Source organism: Lepidochelys olivacea, assembly GCF_965140295.1.
Source record: "Lepidochelys olivacea isolate rLepOli2 genome assembly, chromosome: 3".
In the NCBI taxonomy this organism is placed as follows: Eukaryota; Metazoa; Chordata; order Testudines; family Cheloniidae; genus Lepidochelys; species Lepidochelys olivacea.
In genome coordinates this window covers 93,315,053-93,339,387 of record NC_140413.1, presented here as the reverse complement: position 1 = coordinate 93,339,387, position 24,335 = coordinate 93,315,053, and the positions used below count along the sequence as shown (strand labels likewise).

Here is a 24,335-nt window from a genome sequence, read left to right as displayed (position 1 = left end):
CAGGGCGAATATTACCGCTGCTATGCCCACCGCCCCACAGATTCTAGGAAAGCCCCCCCAGTTAGCTGGAAAGGCCAGGGTGCGAAGAAGGGGAAGGTCCCCGCCACAACCACCAAGCCCTCCATGGGAGAGGCTGCCCCCACCGCTGTGGCCTCATCATCGACCATGGCGTCCCTCCCCGCTGTTCCCTCCACCAGCTCTGTGAGCGTCCCTTCCCCGGCCCCCAGGCCGTATGCCCAGGCGGTGGCAGCCCCCGCCCGGCCTGCCACCTTGTCATCTCGCCCACTCACCGCCTCTGATACCATCAATAGCGGCCGAGGCCCCTTTCCCACCATGACCAGGAAGATTGGCGTCCGTTGCCTCTTGGTGCCCGCCTCGCCCCACGTGGAGACATACGTGCAGGTGTTGGCGAGGGTGGTAGGACCCACGGCCATTGTGGCAGCCTCCAAAATGTATGGGAAGGTCGTCTTTTTCTTAGCATCGGAGGCGGTGGAGAAGGGCCTGGCGGTGGGGGGGGGGTGGTATTTGTCCCCCTGGAGCCACTAGAAGACCTGGGTGTCCGCCTAGTCCTGACCTCCGTTCCTCCTTTTCTACCCAATGCAGCCCTGTTACCCGCTCTCTCCACCCTGGGGAAACCCATTTCCGTCATCAGCCTTCTGCCATTCGGCTGCAAGGACCCCACCCTCCATCACGTCCTTTCGTTCCACCAGCAAGTGCAGCTTTTACCGCCGCCGGCGGCACGTGATGGAGAGGCGCTCGAGGGGTCCTTCCTCGTTCCCTACCAGAGAGCCCGCTATCGGGTCTACTATTCCACAGGAGAGGCCTGGTGCTACCTCTGCCGATCAGCGGGGCACGTCCGAAGAGACTGCCCCTTGGCCCGGCGGGGAGGGGCACTCGAGACCCCCGAGACCCGGCAGGACATCGGCTCCGTCGTTGCCGACGCCCCTGGCCACCCGAGATCTGAAACCACCTCTCCTCCTGCTCAATCCACCGCTGCTCCTGCCCAGGCCCAAGAGACACCTCCCCTACAATGCCCAGACGAGTGAGGGAGCCCCGCCCTTGCTGTTAACAATCCAGCAGATCCTATGGAGGAGGGTGCAGCAAAGATATTACCGGGCATAGGAGAGGGCCTGCCCCAAGGAGAACCGCCCCCCCATGTTGCCTCACCGTTACCCCCCCCGAGCCCGTGAACCATTGCCTCTGCCCCCCGACATGACCCCTGCTAACCAGCCCCCAGATGATGCTATGGAGGGCTGGACCCTAGTCCTGGGAAAGTGAGGCAAGCGGAAGGCTCAAGCTCCGCTGCACCCATCCGATGCGGAGGCCCCCCGGAAGACCAGGAAGGGAAGCACTGACACTGAGCCTTCTGCTATGCCCACGAGTGAGATCCGTCCGCCGATGTCAGGAGGGGAAGACAAAATAGCACAGGAAGGTAGAATCTCCCCTCTACGGGAGACCCTCCCCTCCGAGACCCCTGAGGAAGCCCCTTCTGCCCGAATATCACCCGAACCCCTCCGCAAACCCCGAAGCGACCATCATAGCGGGCACCAGAGGGGAGTCCCCCGGGGTGGCAGAAAAAGACCTTTCCTCCATGAGGAGATCAAGGCCCTAGGATTGACTCCGGTCACCCAGGGAGAGAATGACCTACTGCCGGCTGGCCTCGATCTGGGCAACCTCACCCCAGTCCCCCTTTCCCCATGCTCCCCCCCCTAACCGCCTTCCCGGGCGAGCACCCTGCAGAAGATGGTCCACCACCTGAAGCCATGGCTGCCAAATCCACCAAGGAGCGTGTGCCTAGCATCACTGGGAGCCCCCTCCCCACCCCCTTAACCCTCGAATCAGTTCGGAAGGCACCACCTCTCAGCTGCTTGCCTCCCGAAGCCCAGAGCCTCGCCTCTGCCCCCGCCCCCACCCCCACCCCTGTTCCTGCCCAATCCACCTCCTCCTGCAATGCTATTGCCGCCCCTGGGATTATTTCTTTCCCGTTTTTTGTGGATCCCCCCCAAGGAGCAGTCTTTGCATTTTCCTGCCGCAACCCATTAGGAGCTGCAATTTTCCCTCTGCCATCCTCTTCTACCCCAAGGCTTGAGACGGACCTAATAACTTTAGCCTGTCAGACGCCCCGTCGGTGGTCTGCACCCTGCCTGGCCACCTCAGCGGACCACGAGGCTGCACCAAGAGCCCCACCAGGGAATAACCCGGAAATCGCAACCCCACCCCCACATGAGTTGCGAAAAGCGTTGCGACAGTTTTTAGAAGACATCCGTGGCTCCCGCAACAGGGTACAGCTAGCTCTCCAGCTATGGGGGGACTTTGATCACATCCTCCAGGCCACAAGGGCCCTTATAAAGGAGGGTAAAGGGAAAGGAAGGCACAGTGCCGCGGCATACGGGCGGGCCCGCAGCTTCCATGATGATTTACTCACTTATGGGATGGGTCACGGATTGTTGCGCAACCTGCCGGGGGCTGCAAACACCCCCGCCAACAAGGAACCCCCACCCCCCCAGCCCTCCGCATGACGCCCCTCATTATTGCAACTTTGAACACCAGGGGCTATAGGATGCTCTCCGCAGGTCCCAGGTGCTCTCTTACCTTCGGGAAGGGGGGTACTCTGAGGTTTTCCTGCAGGAGACCCATAGGGATCCGACCGCCGAGGACAGCTGGCGGCTGGAGTGGGGGGACGGGGTCTACTTCAGCCACTTCACGATTCGACAAGCTGGAGTCGAAAACCTTGGTAAACCTAGGAGTTTACCTTTCTGCCACGCACCCTTCTCCACCGGAGAACTGGCAAAATTTAGAAGGTGGGGTGATAGAGCGGCTCTGGAAAAAGATGAGGCTACTTCAATGTCTCTCCCTCCAAGGGAGAGCACTGGTGCTTAACCAACTAGTCCTGTCCACGCTCTGGTACCGTCTCAACACCCTGGTCCCGGCCCCGGGTTTCCTGACCAACCTCCGGACATTGATTCTAGAGTTCTTTTGGTCAGGAATGCACTGGGCCCCTGTTGGGGTTCTTCATCTACCCCTGAAGGAAGGAGGGCAGGGTCTGAAGTGTCTGCACACTCAGGTTTGTGTCTTCCGCCTCCAGGCCCTGCAGAGGCTCCTTTATAATGCAGGTAGTTCGACGTGGAGCATATTGGCGCACGCCTTTCTGCGCCGCTTCCAAGGGCTCCGATACAACCGGCAGCTTTTTTATCTCTGTCCGAGAGGTTTTCCGCGAGACCTCTCCGGGCTGCCGGTCTTCTACCAGGACCTCCTCTGGACCTGGAAACTGTTTTCAATGACTAGGTCCGTGGCAGCCACTGTGGGAGCAGATCTCCTCGCGGAGCCCCTGCTACACAACCCCCAGCTCCGTGTGCAGGCAGCGGAGTCCCGTTCGGTGCGCCAGAGTTTGGTCCTGGCGGAAGTAACGAGAATCGGAGACCTCCTGGACTATGACTGGGGAGACTGGACTGGATCCCCTGATGCTCGCTGGGTGCATGGGGCTTTCCAGACCTTGTACCCCCCAGCGTGTACTTCAGGAGGTGAAGGCCGCCTTGATGCCCACTGCTAGGGGTTATCTCAACCGAGCCCTACGCGAGGGCGCACCCCGCCCACCCTCTACCCCAGGCCCGCCGGATCTTTCAATTGGGCCCCTACCCCGTAGATTCCAACAAACCCCTCACCCTTTCACTGAGAGCCGGCTGCATGAACTGCAGCCGGTCAGCTTCCAAATCGTGCCACGGAAATATTTATACACACTCATGCTTCACACCCTCCACGCTCACACCCTGGTGTCCCGCCCGGATACAAAGTGGCGGGACCTCCTGCCAGCTTTGGAGGGTGAGCAACCACAGTGGGCCAGCCTGTATTCCACCATGGTCCCAAGGCCCGTCGGGGACATTAGTTGCCGGCTCCTTCACGGAGCTGTGAGTACGGGCATGTTTTTGATACGATTCACTCCCATCTCGGATACTTGCCCTTTTGCAATGTGAGGGAAACCCTGGCGCACGTATATTTAGAGTGTGCCAGGCTGCAGCCCCTTTTCCGGCTCCTCACGAATATTTTATTACGCTTTTGGCTACACTTTTCCCCTCACCTTTTTATTTACACACTCCCCATCTGTGGCCCCACAAAATTGCGAAATCTCCTGGTTAACCTCCTCCTAGCCCTAGCTAAAACAGCCATTTATAAAACCAGAGAGAGGCGGTTGGCTAATGAAGCGTCCTGCGATTGTAGGGCCATTTTCTGATCCTCAGTACATTCATGTATCCGGGCGGAGTTCCTCTGGGCGGTGTCCACCGACTCCCTTGACGCCTTCGAGGAGCGGTGGGCACTGTCCGAGGTTCTCTGCTCGGTGACCCCATCCTGTTCCCTCCGTCTGACCCTTTGATTGAGGGGAAGAGCGAGAGACCCTAGCCCCAGCCGTTACCGCTGTAGATACCATCATTACTGTCACCTAGGAGGGGTCCTATCACACGTGGTGTACATCCCCGCCCACCCCCAACCCGCACACCCCACAGCTGTGCCCATCTTGTCGGGCACTCTCAGGAGAGGAATAATCGGTGACACTGGGCGTGGCACTAGGTAACTCGAGGGGGTGGAAGACCATGAATGTTGAGGAAGCCCCCCTGCTCTAGGCCACCAGGTAACTCAGGAGGGTGGAAGACCACAAGTGTCGAGGAAGCCCCCCACTCTGGGCCCAGGCTAGCCTGAACACTTCTCCCTCCTGAAGGCTGCTGTTATACCTTGTGTTTGCTTTTGTTGCATAGTTTTGCTTTATCCTTTTTGGTGATTCCTTGTAAGTGTTGCACAAATAAAATTCTCTTCTGATTCAAAAAATAAATAAATAAATAACTCTCTTGTAGCCATCTGGCCCGACCCTGTCATATATATATCTTCCTACTGTATTTTCCACTGCATGCATCTGATGAAGTGGGTTTTAGCTCACAAAAGCATATGCCCAAATAAATGTGTTAGTCTCTAAGTACTAGTAAAAACAAAAACAAACAAAAAAAAAACACACTCTCCTGCTGCCCTCTGGCCGTGCTGTATCACAATACATTCTTGATATATAATTCATTACCTCCCTTTTTTTCCTCGCTGTCTTTCCTGAACAACCTATATCTTACTATACCAATATTCCAGTCATGAAATTTATCCCACTGAATATCAGTGATGTTAATTAGGCAATAACTTAACTTGTTTACTAAGATTTTCAGTTCTTCCTATTTATTCCACATACTCCTTGCATTGGTGTACCAACAGCTAAGAAGTTGAGCAGATTCCCCCACGGTATTCTCTCTTGTGGCTTCTATGACCCTATTGTATATTAATAAAAGGGGGAAAGAATGTCATGGTGATAAGATCAAATCACTCAGCTCAAATCCTTTCCCCACAGAAAGCAGCTCCCACTTTCTTTCTGTTGAAGTGCAGTAATGAGTCACTTGCCTCAACAAGCAAGCAGAGATCATTTAAACCTTTCCTAACAGCAGCAACATATGCCAACAGGGTGGCTATTTCAGAGATAGGCTGCCACACTGTTACTTGGTTATTAAAGATAGGTGGGAACTTTTTGAAAGAGCATGGATGTTAATTCCTAGCTAAGTTTTAACTCTGATAATTACACTCAGCCTCCCTAAGATTCCACTTGTACTTTCAAGAGGACAAAGTTATTGTTTTTTACCTCCTGTTCTAAACTGTTATTGTTGCTGCTTAACAACTATTTATATTCCAAGAGTGCTTTCCATTGCATCAGACACCAAAAACACATATATTAATAGGTAGGCTTGCCCTGAAGAACTTATAGTCTAAAGAGACAGAATTTACAAAGGAGGGGCAGTGAGACAGAGAAGGGAAGTGACTTGCCTGAGGTCACACAGCAGGTCATTGTCACAGCCACCAGAAGAATTATGTCTTCTAATTCCCAGGTAGTGTCCTTTCCAGAATGCCAAGTTTCATCCACAGGGTTGCTATATTTCCAGAGTTGGGAAAAAAGCTTTTATATATAGTTAATCAAATGTATTGACATGCTTCTAAATAAAGACTGCTGTATAAATGAAGATTCTGTCATTAATAAAGTGCATAGGAGATGCTTATCTGCCACTTGTAAGGGGTAATTTAAAATAGGCTGTGCATAGATTGCATTTCAGACAATAGTCGGCAAAAGAACTGATTTTAAATATTTTATGTTGTCATGCATATTTAATATATGTGGAAAACATTTTATCTGCTATAACAAATAAATTGGTATCTTCTCCCTAAGGAATCATTCACTACATTTTTCCCTCTGCTTCTGTTTCCTGTCACACACACATCCATAAACACCACTTCACTCACTAGTCCCTAATTGCTCTGTACCTCTATGTATCAATTTAAGAACCTCCCCAGACCACGGAAACCCATGGTTTTGACTTATTATTATGAATAGGAGGCAACAATCGGTCAGCAGGATCATGTTACCTGAGATGTGGGGAGGAAAAAAAGAGGCAGCAGGGTCTCACAGCCTGATCTCAGCCTATCTTGTAAAATTGGAGAGGTACAGAGAAGATGCCCGGGACTCTCAGGTTTAGGCACAATTGAATCCAGATGGGAGCATCAAGAATGCCGATTAACATAAAAAAGGCATTCAGCCATTCAGGCATGATCAGCATTTTTCTCCTGCTTTGCATCAACTGAACAGCATGGGCATGAGCTTGAGTACCAAAAAAAAACAAAAAAACAGGGGCAGGTTACAGATAGCAATGAAACTCAATTTAAGTTGATGAGTATTGTTTTCAATTAAAGCAAAACAAATGGGAGATAAGGGCACTTGCTTGTACCTGTTACCAGAACAAACATTTTTAGTGATGTGTAGCCTCTCTCTTCACCCATTCAGCATTTTCTACCAGATGCCCAAATCTAGTTTTGCTTGCTTGTCTATGTTCAATCAGACCCTTAACATTAGTGGAAATGTATTTTTTAATCTGTGAATGTTCCATTAACATTATATTAATTGAGGAGTTATCATGGCATATCATTATGTTGATAGACTGGCAAGTGATCATGCTGCACTCAAGGGGCTGCTGAAGTTTGGCAGCTGAAATTTTCAGCTTTGTAGAGAAAGAGAAACCAGGTTTCCAAGAGTTATTAAGAACTAATGTTAGCAGAAATGAAGCTGTGGAGTAGCAGACTCAGAGGTAGACATATTTTAGCAATTGAGTTTTATGGAGTTAACCTAACCATTCAGACTAATGGTGGCTGAAGGGAAAGCCTATATTAGAGTCACTTTCTACTGTTACCCATTACTATTAGAGAGAACTTGGTATGGGGAAGATTAAAAACAACATTGTGTGTGTTTGGTAAGTGAGTTAATCTAAGGATTATTAGTTAATCTAAGGATCTATGGGTCTAGGGTTATGGGGGCCTGGGTAACTGATACTTTCATATTGTCTCTGGTGACCTGGGCAAACTGTGACATTATTAACATAATCTGTAACTGTATAGATCATTGTTGCAACCACTGTTATATATTTGCAGCAAATATTGTATAAAGGTTGTCGTGTAAGGGGTCTATGGAGAGGTTATGGTTTGCTGGTTATGATTATGCTGTCTATATGTGGGTATCATTTTTGTAGTTGAAGTTATTAATATTGGCTCTACACTGTCTGTATTTCAAACTTATGCTATGCTTCTGGGTGACACCCCAGACAAGTTAGTGTCAGCTCTGCCTAGCCTGCTTGATGGCCCATTAAGGACCATCAGCTATACAATTGACCCATTGAGAGAAGGCAGATACGCCTTGTGACTTAGCAAAGTATGCAGGGACTTGCCCATGTGACTCCAAACTCCATTTTGCTGTAATTTTCCACAGCAAGAACAAAGAGGTGTTCTTACACCTGGAAAAGACTATAAAAGGCTGATGCCTCATCTCCATGTTGTCTTCAATCCTGCTTCTTACCTCTGGAGGAACTTTGCTACACTGAAGCTTTGAACCAAGGACTGAAAGACCCATCCCAGCTGTGGATGTACTCCAGAGACTTGATTTGAACCTGCAGTTTATTCTATCACTGCTACAAGCCTGAACCAAGAACTTTGCCATTACTGTATGTAATTGATTCCATTTAACCAATTCTAGCTCTCATCTATATATTCTTTTCCTTTTATGAATAAACCTTTAGATTTTAGATTCTAAAGGATTGGCAACAGCGTGTTTTGTGGGTAAGATCTGATCTGTATGTTGACCTGGGTCTGGGGCTTGGTCCTTTGGGATCAAGAGGACCTTTTTTCTTTTACTGGGGTATTGGTTTTCATAACCATTTGTCCCCATAACGAGTGGCACTGGTGGTGATACTGGGAAACTGAAGTGTCTAAGGGAATTGCTAGTGTGACTTGTGGCTAGCCAGTGGGGTAAAACCAAAGTCTTCTCTGTTTGGCTGGTTTGATTTGTCTTCGTGTGCATAGAAACCCCAGCCTTGGGCTGTAATTGCCTGGCTTTAAGCAATTTGTCCTGAATTGGCACTCTCAGTTGGGTCCCGCCAGAATCAGCATCTTTACAGTGGCATAGTTGGAAACCTGCACCCAACAGTTACTGGAGGCTAGGCACTGCAGGATGTAATGCCTGAAGAGGCCGGAGCAACAGAACCCTGAAGGTGCCTAACTAAGAAGCCTCATGGGAAGGCTCTTGGCTTCTTGATATCCCAATCTGACCTTGAGCATCAAACTTCATCATGTAACTCCAAAACACATAGTAGTCTTGCCAATTGTAGATCGACTATCTAACATAGCACACTTATCCTTCATACAGCCTGCCTTCTGCTGAGGTGACAGCAAGCTCTTGGTAGCTAACATCATCCATGCTCAGGGACTCCTGGATTAAATAATCTCTAACTGGGGCCACAGATAATTTCGTACTTTCAGTGCAAGATTCTCTAGTTGCTGGATGTCCCCATGTCCACTTCCACAACACATCACCATCAGACAGATGGACAGTCAAAAAGAATAAAACAAGTACTAGAACAGTATATACACTGTTTTGTCAATTACCACTGGGATAACTGTTCCACCCTCTTGCCTCATCCTGCATTTGAATATAATAATCCTGACCACAACTTCACAGGACATTGTCCCTTCTTTGCAAACTATGGATTCCATCCCTGCTTCCACCCAGAGTTACCAGCAGATTCACTGAACTCAACAGCCATCAACTGGATCCATCGGATTCACAACATTCAATAGGAACTCACGAGCCACCTGCAGGATGTGAAAAAGGCCTATAAGGAGTTCATGGACTGGCAACACTGGGAATGCCCAGCTTTTTCACTGGGCCAAAAGGTCTGGCTTACTCTGAAACAGCTCCCTGCAAGTTGGACCACCAGTTTCTCTGCCCTTTCTCCATCTGTCAGCAGATCATCGCTATTACCTTCAAACTGCAACTCCCTCAAAATACATCCGGCGTTTCATGTGTCACTTTTGAAGCCTTGTACGGAGGATCCGTTCCCCAACCGATCCCAACAGCTAAGTCAAGATTCAGGGACATGAGGAACACACAGTGCATGCTATTCTTGATTCCAAACTGCAACAAGGCCAACTCTACTACCTCATTACTAGCAGGCCTACTGCCCTAAGGAATGCTCCTAGAAACCCACTGCCCATGTTCACATCCCTGACCTAGTTAAAAGGTTCCACAGGGAACATCCTAACAAACCCACCCTGATGCCACCTCAGAGGGAGCATGTATGAAGGATGGTGGGGAGGGGCTATGAGTTTCCAAAGGGTCTTGAACTTGATTGAGGGGTCCTGGGCAACCAATGCCTCCACACCACCACTGAGGAGCCAGACAAAACAGAGCTGAAAATTTACTGGAAGGTTAGGCACCACAGGAAGTACTACCTGAAAAGGCCAGATCAACAGAACTATGCAGCTGACTGACTGACTAGTCCCCACCAACTATTTAAAAGATGAAATTGCCCCAGGGAGCTGTCTGAGCAACAACGCAGACTCTGGCTTGACCTTGATACCCATGTCCTGACTGGGCTTGGTAATGAGTCTCAACCCCTACCTTCAGCTCCGGCCCAGCATATACTACAGGCCTGGCCACCTATGTCCTGGCCATTATGGGTAGCCTCTATAGAATTACGTGCACTTATTTGCCTAGTATTGTTTGTTATGGTTCAAACCTGCACTACACAACTTCCCTCCAGGTGATTGCTACTAGAGCTGACCAGAAGATGAAAATCCTTTGCCAGGAAAAATTTCTCCCTGCAGGCAGAATGTGAAATTGAAAAAGAGCTTTCCCAGTGGCTGCCAGAAGCTGACCACACAAGCTGTTTGCCTCTCCAGCTCTCCACCTCCTACCCAGCCCAGCTGTTAGAGAGGCAGGAGGTTTGCCTTCCTCTCAGCTTGGCTGCTGGAGAGTTGCGGCCCTCAGAATATTTAATATTCATGGAATTTTGCTATTACTGATTTTGCAAAAAGGTCATTTTCCACCAGAAAATTATTCCAATGGAAAATTCTCACTCAGCTACTTTTCCTTGCTGTATTCTATTACTGATGCCACCTTAGTGATATTCCTAGTAATATTTTACACTAGATTACTTCACAAATACATAGTTAATTCTGTACCTAAGACACAAGTTTATTTAATATAAACTCTTTGTGCATCAATTAACATATTATATATTACATTGAAAAAGCCTGTGTTAAAAGAATATTACATTTGCAAAATAAAGCATTCAAAAGTTAAGACATGTCAGAATTAAGGTTACTTGAGCAACAGTAATTCAGCCTCTGTGTTTGTGTATTATGATGCAATCTTTAATTACATAATGCATACTTTTTATTTTTAGACACAGGACCCCTGCCTCATACAATGCACAGGATGAACAGTTCTCACTTAATGAGCTGCTATTCAATATTTCTTTTTATTCTAATCATTTGAGGCATGTCCATGCATCAACCCGTGATCTGAATACAGAATTATTAATTTCCTCATGGGCTTTTCTGAGGTTCTGTCATCTCACCATAGTGTCTTAGTTCTTCACAAACTTTAAATAATTGTATCTTCACAATGCCCCCGTAAGGTGAGGTGGCATTATTATTGCCAATTTACAGATGGAGAACTGAGACACAAAGATTAAAGCCTTAATTGTGAAGAGTGTCAACTAATTGTGTTCAGAGTAGCAGCCGTGTTAGTCTGTATTAGCAAAAAGAAAAGGAGTACCTGTGGCACCTTAGAGACTAACAAATTTATTTGAGCATAAGCTTTCATGAGCTACAGCTCACTTCATCGGATGCATACTGTGGAAAATACAGAAGATGTTTATATACATACAAAAATGTCAGGTTTCAGAGTAGCAGCCGTATTAGTCTGTATTCACAAAAAGAAAAGGAGTACTTGTGGCACTTAGAGACTAAAATTTATTTGAGTATAAGCTTTCAGATGAAGTGAGCTGTAGCTCATGAAAGCTTATTCTCAAATAAATTTGTTAGTCTCTAAGGTGCCACAAGTACTCCTTTTCTTTTAACTAATTGTGTGTGTCCAATTTGAGAAACCTAGGCCCTGATTTAATTAGAGTACTTAGTTTTTTATATGTTTAGAGCTGAGCTTCCACTGACATCAGTTATAGTAATGATTGTTCAGCATTTCTGCAAATCAGACTCCAGGTGTCCCAAGTTGGGCACCCAGAAAACAACAAACAAATGCAGTAACCACCTATGGAAAGTTTAATTGGGGTAACTTGACTAGCTCACATAGGAAGTCTGTGGCAGAGACAGGGATAGACTTCAATTCTCCAAGGCAGCATTCAACTGCCTTAACACACAAGACTGTTCTTTATCTTCCTGCAGTCCCCCTGCCACATTATCTACATACCTTCCAACTTCTGCAACAAAGAAGGGGCCGTACAGACAACTGTCTCATTCACTACACAAGCCTGATTCATTTCCAGAGAAGTCTATCCTGTGCACTAAATGTGGCGGGGTCCTGTGGAACCAGTAGTATATGATCATGTAATGGAAGATTATACCATAATGCATATACACAAGGGGTCTGAATTCAGGTTGCTCAAGCATTTCCTAGCTTTTGAGTGTCTCACTTTGCAACATTAACATTCTTTATTTTTTTTTATTTTGGGGGTGGGGTTGGTATGTAATTTCCATATTTTGTTAAAAAGGCAACATTTTTAAAAGAACTCTAAAGAACCATATTGACACACACACACACCCCCCGCCCCCAAGGGTCTTTAGCAGGGTTAAGCTCTCTAGCTCCACAGCACACTCGTCTATCACTTGAACCTTAGGAGGCTGAAGTCTTTTACATGGGCCTGCAGGTAGAGACCCCCCCCCTTGGGACTGTCATCAGATGTGCTGAAACTACCTCTGAGCCCGTTTTCTTTGATAGCTTGGGACTCCAGAACCCTGCCTTGTTAAGCCAGAGACACTAGCCTGCTGCAACACAGACCCAGGATCTGAACCATGACCCCAAAGCTGCAGACTTAACTGAAAACAGCTCAGCAAGTACTCCTGTCTCCAGTACCCAGACACCTAGCTCCCAATGGGATCCAAACCCCAAATAAATCCATTTTACTCTGTATAAAGCTTATACAGAGTAAACTCATAAATTGTCCACCCTCTATAACACTGATAGAGAGATATGCATAGCTGTTTGCTCCCCCAAGTATTAATCACTTACTCTGGGTTAATTAAAAAACAAAAGTGATTTTATTAAGTATAAAAAGTAGGATTTAAGTGGTTTCAAGTAATAGCAGACAGAACAAAGTAGGTCACTGTCAAGGTTCCTTCCCCACTCTGAACTCTAGGGTACAGATGTGGGGACCTACATGAAAACCTCCTAAGCTTACTTTTACCAGCTTAGGTTAAAACTTCCCCAAGGTACAAACTATTTTACCCTTTGCCCTTCGACTTCCACTGCCACCACCAAACTTTATCTGGGTTCCTGAAAAAACGGAGTTTGGAAACGTCTTTCCCCCCAAAATCCTCCCAACCCTTGCACCCCACTTCCTGGGAAAGGTTTGGTAAAAATCCTCACCAATTTGCATAGGTGAGCACAGACCCAAACCCTTGGATCTTAGAACAATGAAAAGGCACTCAGTTTCCTTACAAGAAGACTTTTAATAGAAGTAAAAAAGAATCACCTCTGTAAAATCAGGATGGTAAATACCTTACAGGGTAATTAGATTCAAAACATAGAGAATCCCTCTAGGCAAAACCTTAAGGGACACACAGACAGGAATATTCATTCTATTCAGCACAGCTATTTTCTCAGCCATTTAAAGAAATCATAATATAACACATATGCTAGATTACTTACTAAGTTCTAAGACTCCATTCCTGTTCTGTCCCCGGCAAAAGCATCACACAGACAGACACAAACCCTTTGTTTTTCTCCCTCCTCCCAGCTTTTGAAAGTATTTTGTCTCCTCATTGGTCATTTTGGTCAGGTGCCAGCGAGGTTACCTTTAGCTTCTTAACCCTTTACAGGTGAGAGGAGTTTTCCTCTGGCCAGGAGGGATTTTAAAGGGGTTTACCCTTCCCTTTACATTTATGACAGTCACCAAGCAAAATAAAGCAAAAACACACAAGTCTAAGCCTAGTACATTGAGAAACTGATTACAGATATCTCACCTTCAGATATGTTCCAATAAGCTTCTTTCACAGACTAGACTCCTTCCTTGTATGGACCCAATCCATTGCCTGGTGCAGTCCTTGTTAGTTCCAGCTCAAGTGGTAATAGGGGATTTCTCATAACTGGCAGCCTCCTTTGTTCTGTTCCACCCCCTTTTATAGCTTTGGCACAAGGCGGGAATCTTTTGTCTCTCTGGGTCCCCACCACTCCTTCTAAATGGAAAAGCACCAGGTTTAACATGGATTCCAGTACCAGGTGACATGATCACATGTCATTGTAAGACCTCATTTTCCATTCTTTTATGGCTGGCCTGCATGTACCCAGGAAGGTTTGCAAATAAACAGAGCCATTCACAACCAATTGTCCTAGTAAATGAGAACCTTCAAGATTCCAAGCCAACATTAATGGCCCACACTTTGCATAGTTACAATAGGACTTCAGAGTAATACTTCATATTTCTAGCTTCAGATACAAGAATGATACATTCATACAAATAGGATGAGCACACTCAGTAGATTATAAGCTTTGTAATGATACCTTACAAGAGACCTTTTGCATAAAGCATATTCCAGTTACATTATATTTACACTCATAAGCATATTTCCATAAACATATGGAGTGCAACGTCACAAACTAACTTTGCTACCATGTTTCACAGTTATCTGCTACATAGCCAAGGAATTCTGAGAGACCAGCCTTCTGAGTTCACTTCCAGGTTGTGTAGGGGAGTGTGTCTAGAAGTTACCCACTAGAGCTTGTTAAAACTCATAATTTCCTTTTTGGCAGGAAATTATGAAAAAAATAAGTAGAAATCTCCAAGATTTCCACAAAAAGAAAATTCCCCAAAAAACTTGTTTTGAGAAAGCAGGCAGTTCTGGGAGCTGTGGCTCCATGACAGCCTGCCAGGCAGACTGCTGTGGAAGCAGGTGAACTGGCAGGAAACCAGGGAGGTCTCCTACAGTTTTAACACACCTGCCAGGCAAGATTCCAATGGAAACCTGCCTAGTTACCATCAGAAATCATCAAAATTGACACATTCTTGTAGAACATTTTGATTTTAACAAATTGGCATTTTCCAAAGGAAAAAATGTTCCATCAGAAAGTTTCTGACCATCTCTCTTACTGATCCTTCTGCCACTATTCCCCTTGTATTTTTCTGTCCTCTTCTGCTCCTATGCCACTGACCCCAGCTCCTACTCCTTTCCCCTCCACTGCTGCTATCCCCACCCCGAAAAGCCTGCCATTGCCCCTCTTCCAGCTCTGGTCATGTGTCCATCTACTCTTATCCTTCCCTTCATGGTGTCTACATATATTTCCATAGCCTGTTTCTCAGAAGTTGCTGAAGCATTTTAGCATAAACTTTAAAAATAAAAGAGAAATCAGCCTGAGACACTCTTCGTGGAAAGCTTTAGTTTGAACAGGGTCTTGTAATGGGAAGTGTTAGGCAACCATAATTACTGTGTCACTTATAATGCATAGATAGGCAGCTTTCTTGGGGTAGTAGCAAGTAAGCTAGCTTTTCAAAAATAGACTCTCGCAATCTGATTGAATTTAACACCTTGGTCGCCGGTCTCCCAGCACCATATAGTACCTTCCCACTTTTAAAATCACTTCACCATTGGTAAAAGACTGTTGCTGCCACATTGACAATAGATACGTGCCCTGGATTCTCTCTCATCATGTTAAGTGCTCAGTTTGAAAAATACAGCTCTCTAAACTCTGCAGACTGTCTGCTATCAGAGAAAAACAAAGCAACCTGCTGAGCACAAATCAATAGAAAAAAGTAAGTGAAGAATGATATGAAAAGTGTAATAAATGGTGGTATTCTGGAGGATATAGAGTGCCTTTTAATAATGATGGGATGACAGCGACCATCTTAAGGCTCTGGTCCAGCAGAGACTTAGATATATGTCTAATTTTATGTCCCACTATTATCGATTGAACACAGAGCATGTAAAATGAAACATGCAGGATGGGGGCCTAAATTTGTCTCTCTACAGAAAAAAATAGTGCAGAATGTCTGCAGATGATATACAGCTGATGTGCCCTAGTGGAGAGCCGAGTTAAATTCCAAATTTAAACAATGGTGATGATGAAGGCACCTCTTCCACCATCATTCCCCTGGGAAAAGAATGGGCAATTTGTACTGAAATGAATAAAATGACATTGCCATTTAAAGACCCAATTTCCTAACTGCAGGAGATTCTGGTACATGCAAATATGTTAATCTGCTGGACTCTGTGGAGTTTCAAAGCCTCCCAGCTCCTGGAGTGAGAGAAGGAAGTTCCTTGGAGTGGTAAAAAAGTTCCTAAAATAGAGAGGAAGGAGCAAGATTATTTATTCAGAAAATAAATAAAATAGCAAACAAGAGAACTGCAAACTAAGGGCCCTGACCCAAAGCCCATTTCAAATCAGTAGGAGTCCTTACAGTGACTTAACAGGCTTTGGATCAGGCTTGGATATAAAAAGCTAAAACTGATCCAAAGCCTGATCTACTGAAATGAATGAGAATCTTTTCCTTGGCTTTCTCTAGGCTTAGGATCAGCGCCAGAAAGAAGCAATGTTGTGAGTGGGTGTGTGCTTCTGACATTCTGATGAAGACATTGTTAATGATTTGTTCATTTGTCATCAACATTAACAACATTTCCTGTTATAGCTGCTATCATGATGATACTTTTTTAAAACAGTGTGGAACAGCGCAGCTCCTACACCAGACCTTTTGAATATTTCATAGCTGCAAACGTCATATGGAGAACTGTAACATATCCATTCTGACCTGGACACCAAGCTCAAATTTTCATCCTTTTACTTATTTTGACCTGTAACAAAATCACCTGTCCTGTAATACAGCCCCAGACACTCAGACAAAATTTACATTTACAACAGAATATCAAATTTAAATTGCTAGCCCACCCACAATCAGCTGGATAACACAGCTCAGACAGTCTGACAGGAAAAATATCCCAGCCTCCCGACCAACCGTCTCCAAAATTCTGGATCACTGCCTTATATGGAGCACCAATAAATGTGGGCTGTTTCAGACTAAGGAAGGAAGGAGGATGAATTCCAAAGCAGAAGATCTTTCTCAACAAACACGCTTCTATCAGCCCCCTCTCTACCTCAATAGCCCTGGCACTTTCTCTAATTGCAACTGACACAATATCACAGAGAGAGAGAGAGTTTCTCAGGGATGCAGATCCCCACCCATTTTTTAATCTGGACTGATGTAGACACACAGACAAGGAACAAAAACATATGTAGATGTTGTGCAAGTGTGAGTCACATTTTGCTCCAAAACTGAGAGATTCTAGTTTAGCAAAAACAAAGAAGAGGTGGAAACAGCATCAGAGGGTGTGGCTGGCTGAAAGAGGCTAAATTAACATTGTGAACGTGATGCTGTGTAAAATTAGAGTCTTCATGACAGGCTGTCCTATGGTCCATGTAGTGATTGAATCAATACAGGCACACTTACTCTCTCCTCCAGATTCATATATGAGAAGGCTAGAAATCATAGCAAGAGAATTGCAAGAGCCAAATGCAGTTACTGAAGACCACAAGGTACCAACAGAATGTTGGTGTATTTGGGCACCTTCACTGATGTGGAAAGACCACTCTACTTAGCCAGAAGTAGTGTAGCATTCTGGCAGTGTGGTAAGAAAAGGGACGCATTCAAAGTGCTTTCAGTCAGAAATGGGAGGGAGATGGGGAGGGGAGAAGCATCTGCCAGTGTGATCTGGCAAGGAAAAGTCTTGCATTTCTTGTCAGGTAGGCAGGGAGAAGAGAGAGAAAATAATCCAGAATATGCTATCATGCACATTTACATTATGCCAGGGCACTTGCAGGCATGCTGGGTGAGTCCATTGCTAGCAGAGCAATCACTTGAGATGTAAATGGCTACAGAAACTGCAATACCACTTGTATAAATTGCAGAGTATCATAACAAACCCAGTCATCTTCCCCTGCAATATACCCAAATTGTATTGTGGTCTTTTACAGATTAACCAATGATATAATGTGGTTGAACTTTGGATATTTAGCATGAACTCCATGGAAAAACAACCAGATTGTCATTGCTTGTGGTTTTCAGTGTAGTTGTAGCAGTGTTGGTCACAGGATATTAGAGAGACAATGTAGGTGAGGTAATATTTTTTATGGACCAACTTATGTTGGTGAAAGAGACAAGCTTGCAAGTTTACATTGAGCTTTTCAGGTCTTATATGTAGTGAGAGTTATTATAAATTGATGGGCTGTTAGTGGCTTGAAAAGATGCAGCAGAACTGGCCAGAAATTCACATAACGACACAAGGAGAAACAGACCTGCCTGGAATGTTCCTGGAGAACCAGGCAGCATGAAAGACACCACTGTAAAGCTAGCCGCTATTATGCTGGACAGCGAGCCCAAATACCGCAAGGCAAGAAGAGTACCATATCCCATCAGAACAGAAGCCTGAGGCAGATTTTGAACATCTAGTCAAGGCCCAAGTTCTGTTATACAAAGTAAGTGAAGATCTGTCACGGAGTCCAGGTTAAAGGATGGAATCATCAGAATTCTTGGAGAATTCAAACTGACATAAAATGTAGTGTTGTAGGTAGAAAAATATCTACTTCTTTGTAGTGAAGAATTCTTTTGATTCCATGCTAAGGAAGCAAAGTGCAGCAACACTGGTTTATGGATATATTATCCTTACTAGCAGCAGAATCAGCGGAGGAAAATCCCCACTAGTGGATTTAACAGTTGTGATGCCAAAAGAATTGTACCAATATCAGTGTTTGCTTTTTGGCATAACGTTAATACTAGGCTTGTTCCAGACAGCTGCCAGGCATATTTTGAGTAGACTGCCAGGAGCACAATTCCACTTATCAAAAATTAGAATACTTTTTTCCTCTTTAAAATAGGGATCCTAACTACCATCGACATTACGTTACTCATTTGACTGTGGTACTGAAGCCACAACTTCATCTTCTGAACTTGGACAGATGAAAACTGCATTTTTTTTAATTAAGGATTTTGCGGTAGCCTTAGAGGCATTAACACGCTTTTATCTTGATTCACCAATTTGATTCACCAAGGTGGGGACATGAGAGTAGATGTACAATTTGAGGTCACTTGTACAAAACTAGTGGCTGAACTCTTCTGCCCTAATTCTCCTGCCACTGACATTATTGGGAAACTTGCAGTTTACTTTAACAGGAGAAAGATTGAAATTTTCATGCAGAACTCTCAACTAAACATAATTCAACCTTTATGCCAAGAAGCCCTTTCTGGGCTCAAAAGGGGGGAAAAAACAAAAACAAATGAAGGCAGACTAGAGACCCCTTGGATTCCCTTTCACATTGCCATTTGCTGCCATCCCAGCCTTTATATTACTTGTTTATGCACAGAGGATTTGAGGTAATTGAAGTATTTTATTCCTGTGCCAGGAATTTTGATCTTTCCCGACACCAGCAGAAATCTGATCTGTTGCTGTGATTATGGTGATATAATCGCACACATACACATCAATATCAACATGTTTTAAATGTATTTTTCTGCACAGGAAATCATAGCTCAAGCAAAGTAAAAAGATGAGGGGAGAGTAAAGAAATACATCAGCGCTTCACAGAACATAGCCAGAACAAAAGAGCTGATGAGTTATAGATGTCAATATACCACAATTCACATTAAAAAGAACTTTTTGTAAGATGAATATTCAATCTAAAAAGCTATGTTATAAATCAGCACCATCAACTAAGAGATTTATCTTATTTGTCTGAGTAATATGCATAACTCATTTCTGTAGAGGGAAAAATTGCAGGCTCAGTTGCTGAAATGATTACAAACCCCAAAAGTTCTCCTAGGATAAGGCTTCAAGTTAAGAATGGATAACCCATACCTTGTTGAATTGGGGCCTAAATTTGTTGGATTATAAAAATAGTATTCTGAAAGGAGAAATCTCGTAAAGGTACTCATCACATGAATAATGAAATGATGGGGCTTCAAAACCAGTTTACACGGCATGTATTACACTTCACATCGATCAAAAGATGATGGCTGTGCTAAATTTCAGTTTTTAAAAAAAAGATGGTGCTTTTAAGCTATTGTCCTTCTACAGGCATAGTGACGGCCCTGTTTTCTCTGTGGAAAGTAAGTATCCCAGTTTAATAAGAGTTGATAACTGTGAGGCTACAACATCTGGTAGGTTGGGCGAAGGGGATGCAGGGACCTTGTATGTAAAATGAGGTGTCTGGATCCCATTAGGAGGATGAATAAGGAAAGTGTAATGAGATTTGCAGTCTATATAGGCAGGGTGGGGTAGATTGGATTTTCTGTCTCAGAGTGGAATAAAGGATAGAAAGAGGCATTTTTTCCAGACTATATGGAGTATATGAGCTGATGCATTGTTTCTTGACCACACAGGCAAATTGGAGTGAACAAAGTTAGTCTCTAGTTTATATATCGAAGGTAATGGGCAACATTTGGGTATATCTGGATACTAATGTAAGATGACATAGGGAGTGGTCTCTGGTTCATATGTGTGGATAAACTTTGAAGCTTTTGAAGTTCCTTAATCATTTGCTTCCCTTGCCTTTTTCTGCTCTGTGGGATAATATGCAGGGGCCCCATTTCTCCTTTTCTTCGCACAGACTTCATAAAATGTTCATTTGGCCATGTAGGCTTTACAGGGCATGGAGTGTTATACCAAATAAGACCAATGTTTGTAAGTTTTTTTTAATTACCCTATTCACTAGATTTAAATGGTATTTTTCAATCAAGTTTTAAAGCAAAAGCAAATTAAAACAACTAGGGGGAACAACATTTAAAAAAAAAACTATTTCAATAAAAAATTCTGTTATTCTTACATGTCCAGACTCAATATGGTTTGATCAATTACCTTCTGCAGCTCTGCGATGGGGTGTCCACCCCACACAAGGCCTAAAGGGGTTAAGGTGGCTAGGTGGGCCAATTGATCTGCCCAGCCATACCTGGAGGAGAAGCCGGGAGCAGGGATTAATTAGACGAGGCTCAGTTTAATGGGAGCAGGAGGGGCCTGTATAAAGCTCAGGTGCTGAGTATAGAAAAGGGGGCTGCAGGGAGCTAGTCTGCAGTCACTCTCTAGGTGAAGGGAGGTGTGTTTGGGACTATTGAGTGTGGTCAACAATTACGCCCTGGGAGGAGGGAGTATGGGCTGGCAAATACAGGGGGAGCGAAAAAGTTAGGAAAGACTCAGGGGAAAAGCAGCAAGATATAGGATAGTGCAGACCTGGGTTGCTGAAGAGAGAGTCCCTGAGCTGGAACCTTGAGGAGGGGGTGGGCCTCGGTTCTCCTACCAGCCACTGAGTAAGTAACACAGACCAGGCAGTGGAAAGCAGACTGCCTGGGACAGTTCACCCTAAAAGTCTTTGATTCACTGAACGGAGGGGACCATAGTGACCTGGCCAGAGTGCTAAGTCACAGAGAGGAAGCTACAGCTCTTGGAATGAGAGGGGCCACAGGGTGAGAGGGGATGACCAGTGGACTACCAGAGGAGGGCGCAGCACCTGGAAGGAGCTAATCCCCAGTGCAGCTAGGAGGAGGCACCCTTAAGGGTGAATGGACCCATGACCAGGGGAAAAGATATTCTAATATACTTAATGCAATTGCAAACACAATTCTGTACAAAAGTTATAAGGGAGAGTGAACAGTAGGGCTTTTTATGGGGACATGAGTGAAGACTGAATAGTTAAGTTGTAGGGAGCTTTTTGTTTAAAGTTGGATTAAAATTCTTCTATTTCGTACTTCATTGGTTAAAATTAGTCTCCGTATTTGCCACAATTACTGTTCAAGAAACAACTGGATTTTCTGTGACACTTTTTGAATAAAATATTTGCTAAATTTTCTAGAAAAAAAAACAATTACAAATCATCCAGCTTTGAGAATTAGCCCTAGCAATCACTTCTTTGGCTTCCTCTGGCTATACACACAGAGACCCCTGAAAATTTCCCATATTGAGGTCCCATGCCTACAAACACTTAGGGACGTGAATAACTTGACGTACGTAAGTAGTTCCATTGAACTCAATCTGAATTGAGCTCAACAAATTCTAACACAGCCATCGGCTTTTCTTGGCAGGAGTACGAATTGCTATGATGAAGAATAACAGCGTTTGTTCTGTTCCGTTTTTAAGGCTCTGATTCAGCTAAGCACTTAAGCATATGATTAACTTTAAGCACATACTTCACTCTATCCTTAGTCAGCAAAGTATTTCAGCACATGCTTCTCCAAGTATGTGCTTAAATCCCACTGACTGTTATTGGATTTCAGCATAAGCTTAACTGCTTGGTCGCATGCTTACATCCCTGCTGAATAGTGACCTTAATGTCAAGTGACCTAGGTTTGAAGTGTACAGCAACCCAAAGCTAACAGCTCTGTCCAAATCCACCATGTACTTCTGTTCTGCCCAGTCTGCTTCCCTACTCTCACCTCACTTTTAAGCAAATGTTTAACTTCACCAGGTATAGGCTGGTGCAGGACATATGCCCCTGCTGGAGCAGAAGACAGATTGTGACTGAGTTGCCATTTGCTTCCTGAGTTCTTCTGAAGGCAATGCAATGGCTGACTGTTCAACATACAGGATTTGTGGCAAAATCACAATTTCACCATAAATGGATTTTGTCTGTGTTTTTAAAACTGATAATTAACAGCACACTTTGTCAAGCTGAGTACAAATCCTGCAGGACATACTGTGATTTTACAAATACCAAGTGTCATTCTCCCCCTTCCTCCTGGGGGAATGCCACTCACCTGGGAGAATACCTCTTCTACCATTCCCCTATGGAATATTCTCATATGACCAGTGACGTGACATTTTATACTCCAGAACATGTGCATTTATACTAGCAGTACCAAATCATTCTTCATAACAGCAGGAGAAAGTGGTGTTTCCATAGGTACAAGACCCCCCAGAAAAAAGATAAATTTATAGCAAAAATATTTCTGGCAGGGATGTGGCCTTTGGGGTAGTGTGCTGGCAGCTTAACCCCTCTTCTCCAGCAGAAAACCTTTGCTACCCAGCTTAATTGTGGTAGCTCTCTATAAGGAGAAAAAGATGCACATGTGTGGAATAGGTTAGACTACTGTTATCATTTAAGCATAGTAGCAATCCAGGGAATAAATACACTGGTAACATAGAACTCCAAATAATATAATCTTTAAAATAAAAGATAAAAAGTGACCACAGTGAGAAAGAGAAAGATTGGTGTCATTCCTCACTCCGGTAGGCACAATTTTTGTGGCCCCATTTGTCATGCCACATGCTTCAACTCACCTGCCTTCTGTGGAGGAAATTATGGCCGAAGTCAAGCTATACATACCAGCACCATGTTCTTCAGTAAAAAATGTTTCCAAGAAGACAGACTAAGTGAGTAGCCTGCTGTAACTTCACCCCTAAAGTGCTCTACCCAATAAACAAGTCAAGATTAAAATAAATCCTCATGCCATAGGATGAAACAGTGAAGGCTCTACTAACAAGATAATGACAACACGTTAATGTACATCTCAGGACATTTGTTAACTTAATTCAAGACTCCTCCTTTCAGGCTTCCCTGTAAGTGATTAACTCCACTGTATACACAAGGAAAAAATGATTAACTATCTGTTCAAAACTGTTTGAATGACAGCTTTCTGTTGCTTGGGCCACCCTCTGGAGTGGCGTGGAGTGGCTGGGTGCCTAGGGCCTCCCCCCTGCATTCTTGGGCATCTAGGTGAGGAGGATATAGAACTTGGGGAGGTGGGTAGGAGGTTGTACAGTGGATGCAGCGGCGGTCTGTGCTCTCGTTGTCTTTCCAGCATCTCCACCAGATGCCTAAGCATATCTGTTTGCTCCCCCATTAGCCTCAGCATTGCATCCTGCCTCTTCTCATCACGCTCACCTAATGATTTCCTGGACTCTGCCACTGAATGCCTCCATACATTCAGCTGTGCCCTATCAGTGCGGGAGGACTGCATGAGCTCAGAAAACATGAGTGTGTTTTTTTCGCCTTCTAATCTGTGATAACTTCATGGATGGAGATGATAGAGGGAGCATAGAAACATTATTGCACCTGCAGGGGGATAAAAAGGGAGAGTAAAATTTAAGATGATACATTTCCGAGAACAAAAGGGAGACTCTTTCACAGTAAATCAAGCAGACAGCACATGTGCTTTAGGTACAAGGTCGCATTTTGCCTTTTATATTGAGCGCCTGCCAGTATGGTGACACATCAGACACGGCTGGGCAACAGAATTCGGTTTCCAGGCAGCCATGGTAAGCCAAAGGGTACACAGGTTTGGCTTCTAACACCTTCATGACATGTGGGAATGTTTTCAAACTGCAGCACCCTCCTTTCCCAGAGCAAGCAATGCTGGTTGGGTTTGCCATTTAAAAGGAGGGGCTGCGGTTTTTGGGTGGATATGCAGCACACAACTCCCCCGACTCCTCCGCGTGACTATTTGGGATGATCCTTTCACCCCTCCCCCCACTGCGTGGCTATAGGATCCCTTTTAGCCAAGTGCAAACAGCCCAGCATGAACGGTGTCCTTTTACTGTTCCCTTACAAAAATTCCCCTATTTCAACCAGATGACCATGAATGATATCACTCTCCTGAGGTTAACACAGTAAGATAAAGATCGAATATTGCTTGAATGTGACCAAAACCCAGGACTATTTGCTGCCATGCTTTGTGCTGCAATGATTCCAGACTACTTGCTACTGCCTTGGTAAAGTGTCCTACTGTGGA

The 24,335-nt window shown here is 44.8% G+C and overlaps 1 long non-coding RNA gene across 3 annotated transcripts in view; it reads right to left on the bottom strand.

The window, feature by feature from the left end:
• The window catches only part of LOC311518968, a 96,144-nt gene extending 73,076 nt beyond the window's left edge, over positions 1 to 23,068 (bottom strand). For all 3 annotated transcript variants that reach the window (XR_014711162.1, XR_014711163.1, XR_014711164.1), the window contains exons 1-3: positions 22,885 to 23,068; positions 13,600 to 13,812; positions 5,845 to 5,948 (exon numbers count right to left, since the gene is read on the bottom strand). This is a non-coding gene — a long non-coding RNA (uncharacterized lncRNA). The remainder of the gene's footprint in view (positions 1 to 5,844; positions 5,949 to 13,599; positions 13,813 to 22,884) is intronic.
• Positions 23,069 to 24,335: the final 1,267 nt, after the last annotated feature.